Source organism: Gastrolobium bilobum, unplaced genomic scaffold (genome assembly GCF_033153095.1).
Source record: "Gastrolobium bilobum isolate Gb01-03AN ecotype WA unplaced genomic scaffold, APGP_CSIRO_Gbil_v1 utg18211, whole genome shotgun sequence".
NCBI lineage: Eukaryota > Viridiplantae > Streptophyta > Magnoliopsida > Fabales > Fabaceae > Gastrolobium > Gastrolobium bilobum.
This window is the reverse complement of record NW_026896264.1, coordinates 95,775-104,665: the sequence shown is the minus strand read 5'-3', so window position 1 is coordinate 104,665 and position 8,891 is coordinate 95,775. Positions and strand designations below refer to the sequence as shown.

Below are 8,891 nucleotides of genomic sequence, written 5' to 3'. Positions count from 1 at the left end.
GTATGAGTATTTTGGGAGAAATCCTGGGAAAGTGGGGTGAGAATTTTTTTGTTTACCATGTTTGGTATGAGTAATAGTAAAATTATCTCAGGATAATTTTTTCCCATCAATCCTGTTTTTAACTACACATGGGGAAAAATAATCGATCTCACCCATGGTAGGAGTGTTCGCGGTCTGGATTGGATCGGTTTTGGAAGCAAAAATCATCTGATTCAATCCCTTCGGTTTGATCATGTAATCATCCATTCGATTTGGATTTTTTTCAAATTCGATTCGATCCATTGGATGAGATCAGTTTTTGATTTTTTGAAAATCCAAAAATTTATTTCATGATTATTGTGAAAATAACATCTTTTGTATATATTGGCTTTGTAATTTTATTTTATTTTGAAATACAAAAGAATCAGTAAACTATAATATAGTTTTTTTTTTGGAATATGAGATATGAAGCTCTACATAGATGAAATTTTGTTGATGAGATGTGATTATATTTTTTTTGGGTTTAGTTGATGGGTTAATGGGTCTTGGGTTTAGAAATTTTTGGGCTACAATTGGAAAGAGACCCAAGTAGGTAAAGGGAAATTAATATATTGGATCGGTTTGGATTGGATTGGTTTTCATCAACCAATCCGAAAACCGATCCAATCCAATTAAAATTTGCAATTTTTTTCGGTTTTCAATTTTTGGTTTATTCGGTTATCGATTTTTCGGTTCGGTCACCGCGGTTTGAATTGGTTGATGAACACCCCTAACCCATGGTATATATTTTCTCCACCAACTGGGAATCTCATTTTCACATTTTGAGACAAAAAATGCCTTTGTACAATATATCAGCAAATGTGTAAAAATGAGTAATTTTGTCATTTCGATTCAAATTTCCATCAATATTTTATAATCAACTAAACATAGCATCAGTAAAATTAATTCAACTTTTTTGAAAAAAATTTGGCCTACCAAACACCTTTTCGTAACTTACCTGGGAAAAAAAATTTCTCACCTTATTCTCGAAAATCTTCTTTTCCCGGTAAAAAAATATCCCCTCTACCAAATGTCCTCTTAAGGCTAATTTCAAGATCAATTAGAAATAACCACCTTTTTTGACCTTTTAATTTTTTTTCAAAATATCTAAATTCAATTTACTTAATTAATCTTCTTAAAATCTTAATTAATTTCAAGACTTAGGTAATTTCATAAATTCAAGATGCACAACTATAGTTTAATATTGTCACAATACACTGTTTAAAGATCTGGGCAATTTTTGCATAATTCCTTTTTTGCCTCTAAAACTAATTGTATTTTCCAAAAATATCAAAGTTCCCCAAATAATTCAAATAATTATTTCTCTTGGTTCTAAACACTTCTTTCAACATATATTCATTTCTAGAGTATTAATATCATTTTTGAGATTCTCAGTAAATTTATACTACGGTATGTCATCCGCTAAAAACTACTATTCATCAATTTTCGAAAAAAATGCCTATCCACTTCCAAATTTCATTCTAAATCCAAATCCATCATTATTTTTACCAAATAATGTCTAATTATTTTATTTCATAATTTTAGGGTTCAGTAATTGTCAAATTACTATTTTGCCTTTCGGGGGTATTTTTATCCGAATTTCAGGATTTTCACCAATTAAACTCTCTAATTCACAATTCAATCATAATAATGCATTTTCAATTATGTGAGGTGTTATACTATTCAACTTGGGGGGGGGGGGGACTGCTACAGTTACATGAGAATGTGACGACATATGATTATAAAATGAAGATAAAGCAAATTTGGAGCAAAACTTAAAAATAACTCAGCTAAAGATTGAAGATAGGAATGTGATATTTTGGAATTTAATCCAAGTTACGCAAACAAGACATCTCAGCCATTATAAGCTGGGTAAAAGATATGGTCTCAAGGATATTATACACCTCAATAGCTCAGACAACCAAGCTATTGGGTTGAGGGCAACTATTATGGACTTATATAAAGTTTATATATTTAGAGGTCCAACAAAGGACAATCACATAACAGCTGGGCAAGAGGACAATTGAGTTTGTGAATAGGTGGCCCAGAACTCATATACTCGCAGATAAAACTATATAAATAGGAGATAAAGTTTGCATATATGATCTAATCTCTCTCACATATATAGTGTCCCTGTGCACACACATCACTCCTTTGGCTAACGATGTTATCAGTTGTGTATAGTAATCTGTCATCTCAAGGTATTTACTTCATAAATATCTTAGAGAGGGAACTCGATCCAATATCGATCTACTAGCCTTGAGCTAGACATCTCTGTCATCTGGACAGAATAACTATTTATTTCTTTTCAAAATTACCAAAAATTAAATTCATATTTTCATCACCTTCTATTTTTTATAATTTTTTAGTAGAAAATTCAATTCGGTTTAAACGAAATTATTAATCAATTATACATTTAACCAGAACTTTAATTCCATGAAGTTCAAAGATGAGATCACGTTTAAAGTTAATTTGCACCTATCAAATCAGCAATGTAAGCTCAACGTCAATGAGAATGAATGCGATGGCAAGTGGCAACAATGGAAACCACTTGGCAACAATGGAAACTCAACAGTGGCAAGTGGCAATAATGTAAAAATCCCCACTCATCTGATTCCCACGGGGATTTCTCTTTTGGCACGTGTCTCTTTTTGCATGTTCCAGAAACCACTTGGGCAATTCTAACCGTGGCCCCCACCAAACATAAAATAAAATAAAATAAAATAAAATAATGAATGATATAATTGTCAAAATCTGATAAATCCAAAAGCAGAAGAACTCAAGTTCTGCCACCTTTTTCGCCCTGCAGATATCTCACTCTCTCCCTCAGAAAGGTTCATTCCCGTTTTAAAATTTTAATCTCTTTGTTTAATTTATTTTGATTCGAACTCTTCTTGAACATGGATTGGTTGGATTTTGTGCTTTACTATTATTTTTTCTCTGTTTTTTTATTTTTTATTTTATTTTTAGCAGTTTCGATAATGTGAAAAGCACGTCAGAACTTGGTTTTGATGTGTCTTTCTTTGTTTTGCTTCTGTTTACCTATTGATTTTTTTTAAAAATTCTTTTTATTTTTACTTTTTTTGGGTTTCGATCATTCGTGAGGGTATTGGGAGCCTTTGAATTTAATGGAAATTCTGAATAACACCAAATGGTTTCGCGAAGAAAACTTACCAAGTGTGATTTGGCTGTAAAACAATATCGTGGGTGTCTCGTGTTTAACAGCTACTTGGTGAAAACAATTTCGCACTTCTCTTCAATTTATTGATTTGTATCCGTTATTTGTTATGGATCCATTCCATGGCACATGTCAACCACATAACAACAAGTGATAGATTAAAGATAAGAATAGGACCCGTATCCTATGACTAAGAGATAAGTTATAAGACTACTTATTCTATTCCCCAACAATCTTACTCCTATCAGAACTCTACATCTAGGTAAACCTCTATAAATAAAGGGTTTAAGCACACGCTATGGATTCCATACTCTTTTAACTGTCACGGTGTACATACCCCACGCCTTTTTGCGTTTAAGTTTTGATGCATATTATAGCTTAACTTGTATGTTTATGCAATATAATTTTTATGAGAACTAAGCTTCTGATATGAATTACAGTAGGAATAAGATAGTTTGTAGAGGAGGTTATAAGTTAGAGGTTGCTTTTATTTAGTTAGTTAGTTAGAGGATTTTACCCACATAGATGTATTTATTGTGTATAAATAGGAGAGGAATGATATTGCATTGGCATAGTTAATTTTGTATCAAAACATTATGGAAAGGAGCCATAACATTGTTATACAAGATTGGAAACGCAAAGGAATCTGTCTTAGTGTGTGATTGAATCAAAAAATCTTGCAAAATCATTGATTAAATTATGCTACAATGGATGCATGAACGAGGTATAACTATTGAGATCTTGGCATTAGAAAAGAAAAAATTCATTGGTATTGACGGGCAAAATCCAGAGGATTTGGCCGACAAAGAACTTACAAGTTCAAGAGCAGTACTGGCACTAGAATTCAAGAGATAGTAGGGCAGTAGATGAAGTCATTGGCCAATTCAGTAAATTGATCTAGATATGACTGTCATAGGAGAGGAAGATTCTAGGTTAGAAACTTAGAATGTAATGCAAAAACTGCAAGTACAGAATTTAGGTGAGTTCAAATGTATATGAGGACGTGACTTTGGCCTAAAACAGAGCTGAAGAGACAGATCTTAGAGGTTGTCAAGCTGTGTTGCTTGCCTAAGCCCCAATTATTGTTAGAATTGAATGAAGAAAATAACAAAGTTCTATGTGATCCCAACCTGTGCGTAGAGAATATCATCTTCCCTGTTATGATCAAGCTTCTGGAAAAATCACTGGCCTGCTTAAGTGTAGAGGTGTAGGAAGAAGTGCGAATGGGACAAAGGTGCAAAATTTGTATTGGTTTGATGTGTTATTGGAAACTCAAGTGGAGATAACAATATCATTACAATAGAGTTTTAGATTTTAGAAAATTCTATGGTCGAATATTGATGGGATAGATCACGGAGGATGGTACCGCTCGGGTACCTTGTTGAAATTATAAGGATTTAGGTATGGAAGGAAGAAAAGAGTGAATAAAGATTGAATAATATGAAATTGGTATTGATTTGATATGTTATTATATGAACAAACTGCAAAGAACTAATATCTTTTTATACTAACTTTAGAATTCAAATCCTAATTAAATAAGGAAATAAATCATGAAATATAAAGAAATATTGACCCTATTCCTAAGAGATCAATTAACATACTTTAAACTATTTTAAGATACAATAACGATGTTATGAGATATTTTTGAGATGTGTGTCGAAGCTAAGGTGCTCTATCTAACACCTCCTGAAGCATTTTACTCTTTCATAAGTAAGTTTCATGTCTTGATGTGGAGGTGGTCAATTAGAATCTTCACCTAGCCATTCGTACGTACAATTTAAAAGAAATATTATGATTAATTTATATATAGAAGATGTAAGTTTAAAAGTTGGACATTGAAAATTATATTTAGTGATATGAAGTATTGAGTTAATCCCCTTGGATTTACTTGAATGAGAAAATTATGCTGAATATTATTTCTGATAATGGTTCTGTGCAAAATGTCTATAAATTATATATAGGCTTAGGGAAATAATTGCTTTCCTAGAATAGAATTAAATTTAAGGAATAGAATTTAGGATCTATCCTAATAGTAGCATCTACAATAATTATGTCATAACCATAGAATCCACATACACAATGAATAGATATCTCCCTCCTCCAAATGGATATCCATCATTCCCAGCTTGTAATATCTTGAAACCTCTCTGTTAGCTACCCCTTTGTCAACACATCTTCCAACTAAAGTTCGGAAAGAACATATAAAGTAGTTGATACGACCCTTGGTTCCTCAGTCCAAAGATTGCAGTAACAATGGAATAACAACAGTAATCTGATTATGAAACACTGATTGATTAATTGAAGAATTCAACAATACAGAGGTATTTCCTCTTCAAAGAGAATTCTCCTTCTCTGAGAATTATTCTCAACCCTCAACTTCCTAACATAAAACTTACAACTTCCCCAAACAGAGGAAACATCTTATCATCATGTAGAAATAACGGCCAGTAAGTGTCATACAGGACAATAACTGTCTTATTAACACATAACTGCCTAATTAATACACTAATGTACTGAAACGCTTATTATCTCCTTAGTTTTCAATTATCCTAAGCTTTCTAGTATAGACTTTGAAAGGCTTTGAATCCCTTATTTTCCTCAATGTATTAATTAAAATGTATGAATGTATTATATTCAATTGTGTCTAGAACTGTACAAAAGACCTCTATTTAAAGAGGTTAAATGACCTAATGGGCCAAGCTCAAATAACCTGCTAGAATAACAGAATAATAAATAATACAATGCTATTTAATATTATATTATTTCTAACACTCCCCCTCAAGCTGGTGCGTATATATCATAAGCTCCCAGCTTGTTACATATATGATCTATTCGGAGACCTCTCAAAGCCTTGGTGAAAACATCTGCAAGTTGATCACTGGAATTGACAAATGCTGTTTCTATCTTTCCTGTTTGAATCTTCTCTCTAACAAAGTGACAGTCAATTTCTATATGTTTGGTCCTCTTATGAAAGACTGGGTTAGAGGATATATGCAATGTTGCTTGATTGTCACAAATGAGCTTCATGGGCTGCTGTTCACAGAGATGTAGTTCCTTAAGCAATTGTTTTAGCCAGATGAGCTCACATGTTGCATTTCCCAATTCTCGATATTCTGCCTCTGCACTTGACCTTGCGACCACAATTTGCTTCTCTCTTTTCCAAGAGATCAAGTTTCCTCCAAGGAGAACACAATACCCCAAGGTGGATCGTCTGTCTGAAGGAGAACCTGCCCAGTCAACATCTGAATAGCTAGATACCTTTGCATTCCCTTTATTTGTGTATAATAAACCTTTCCTGGTGCTCTTTTGATATATCGAAGAATCCTGATAACTGCATCTTAATGGGAGTCACAAGTAGAGTCAAGGAATTGACTTGCCATACTAACTGCAAAAGATATGTTTGGTCTTGTCACAGTAAGATAATTCAACTTTCCAACTAATCGGCGATAACGACCAGGGTCTGCCAATGGCTCCCTCTGTCCGGGTAACAACTTAACATTAGGATCCATAGGTGTATCAATAGGTATACATCTCAACATACCAGTCTCATCTAGGATATCCAGTGCATACTTCCTCTGACAAATGGAGATGCACTGCCTAGACTGTGCCACTTCGATCCCTAAGAAATATCGAAGTCTGCCACGATCTTTGGTCTGAAACTGATTGAATAAGTACTTCTTTAACTGATCAATCCCAACTTGATTGCTGCTAGTAATAATGATGTCATCAACATAGACCAGGAGATAGATGCACTGGCCAGAAGAGCTATGCCTATAGAAGACAGAATGATCGACTTTACTTCTGGTTAAGCCAAAGGATTGAACAGCAGAACTAAAGCGACTAAACCAAGCCTGAGGGGACTGCTTCAGGCCATATAAATATTTACGAAGCTTACATATCATTCCAGAATTCTCCCCCTGAGTAACAAAACCTGGTGGTTGCTCCATATATACTTCCTCTTGCAAGTCACCATGTAAGAATGCATTTTTGATATCTGTTAGAATATATTAGATATGATTAGTCTGATTAGATATGATTAGAGTCTGTAATTATTCTGATTGTATTAGGTCTGGGCCTTTCATATAAGCTCATTAGAGTCTCTATATATTGTAACTCTCTGAATTAGATCAATACACAACATATTATTTTATATTCAAGTTGGTACTAGAGCTCTTTCGTTCTGGGGACCCTCGCTTCCGCTTAGAAACCTTGTTTTTGCTTTAAAACCTAAGCCCATTGCTTAGTAGTCCTCTTTCTTTCGTGCGTCTTTCTGGAAAGACATCTAGGGCTGTAAACAGCCTCTGAGTAATTTTTCCAAACGCATCAGCACCTCCGACGGCCACCGGAACCACCGCCCACCAGAATCACTGTTCAGGCCACCGGAGACTTTTTCCGGCGACTTTTCTGACCAAACTTCACGCGATCAGGACCGTCTCTTCTCGGCGACCAGGTCTGTGGAGGTCCGGTCAGAACCGCACCTCCCACGCGCTCTCACGCGCCTCCAAGCTCCTCTGCTTGTGGGCCTCGCGCGCCACCTTCTGCCGGCGTGTAAGCCCTTTTCCGGCCGGTCTTGGACAGAGAAGCTTGCCAGCTCCTGCTCTTTCCGGACCTGTGGTTGTTTTGGTGTGGGTCTGACTTTTTGCGCGCACCCCTTTTTGATCGGTGATCAGGTTCGTTCCTATTTACTCAGTTTATATCTTTCTGATTTCTTATTATGGCAGCAGATGGTTCTGTTCATTCGGAGGTCAATTCTCCACCTCCTCCTATAAAAAATTCTTCCAATATCATCTCTACCAATGTTGGGTCCATTACCTCTTCAAAATTGAAGGGTTCTGTTAATTACAAGAACTGGGCCACCTCTGTTCGAGTTTGGTTCTTTGGACAAGCACATGGGAGCCACCTCACGATTAAGTCTACTGATGTCCCTAAGGAGGAAAAGTCTGATTGGGAAAAGATCGACAACTAGTTTCTGAGCATCCTCTGGCAATCTATTGATCCAGTTATCTTGGACATCTTCTATTCGTTTCAAACTTGTACTGAAGTGTGGCAGGAAGCAAAAAACCTCTACACTAATGATGTTCAGCAGCTCTATTTCATCATCTCTCAGTTTATGGAACTGAGCAAATCATCCGACATTCAGATGAAGACATATGTTGGCAAAAGTCGATCTTTGATGCATGCATATTTGGATATGTTGCCTTACCCTACTGATGCTACTGCATATCGGAAACAGGTGGAACGCCTCTTTATGGTTGCCACACTGTCTGGCCTCCCTGAAGAATATGATAATGTCCGGGATACTATCTTGACTAGTGGGGAGCCTGATCTTTCAATGACGTATCAACGTCTTCTGAATCTGAATAAGAAATCTGCTCCTGCATCATCTTTTGCTGTTGATTCTACTGCTCTAGTTTCCCGTACTGACTTTCGCGGGAACATTGGAGGTGGACGTGGTCATGGTAGAGGCCCGAGAGGACGTGGTCCAGGAGCCTCAGGAGGACGTGGTCCAGGAGCCCCAGGAGGACGTGGCCCAGGAGCCCCAGTCGAACGTGGTCAGCGACCTCGTTGTAATTACTGTCAGTAACTTGGTCATTATGAGGAACGTTGCTACACAAAGTACCCTCACCTGCGACCTTCTTATGCTGCTAATATAGCTCAATCAGATTCTGCTTCAAATGGTACAGTCTCTCTCTCC

The 8,891-nt window shown here is 36.0% G+C and overlaps 1 protein-coding gene across 2 annotated transcripts in view; it reads left to right on the top strand.

Annotated features, from left to right (window-relative positions):
- Positions 1–2,768: 2,768 nt before the first annotated feature.
- Positions 2,769–8,891, top strand: part of LOC133298491 (uncharacterized) — a 59,041-nt gene continuing 52,918 nt past the window's right edge. Inside the window, exon 1 of one of the 2 annotated variants that reach the window (XM_061497786.1) lies at positions 2,769–2,852. The gene's annotated coding sequence lies outside the window, so the exon portion shown is untranslated. The remainder of the gene's footprint in view (positions 2,853–8,891) is intronic. The other variant, XM_061497789.1, reaches the window with a different exon arrangement.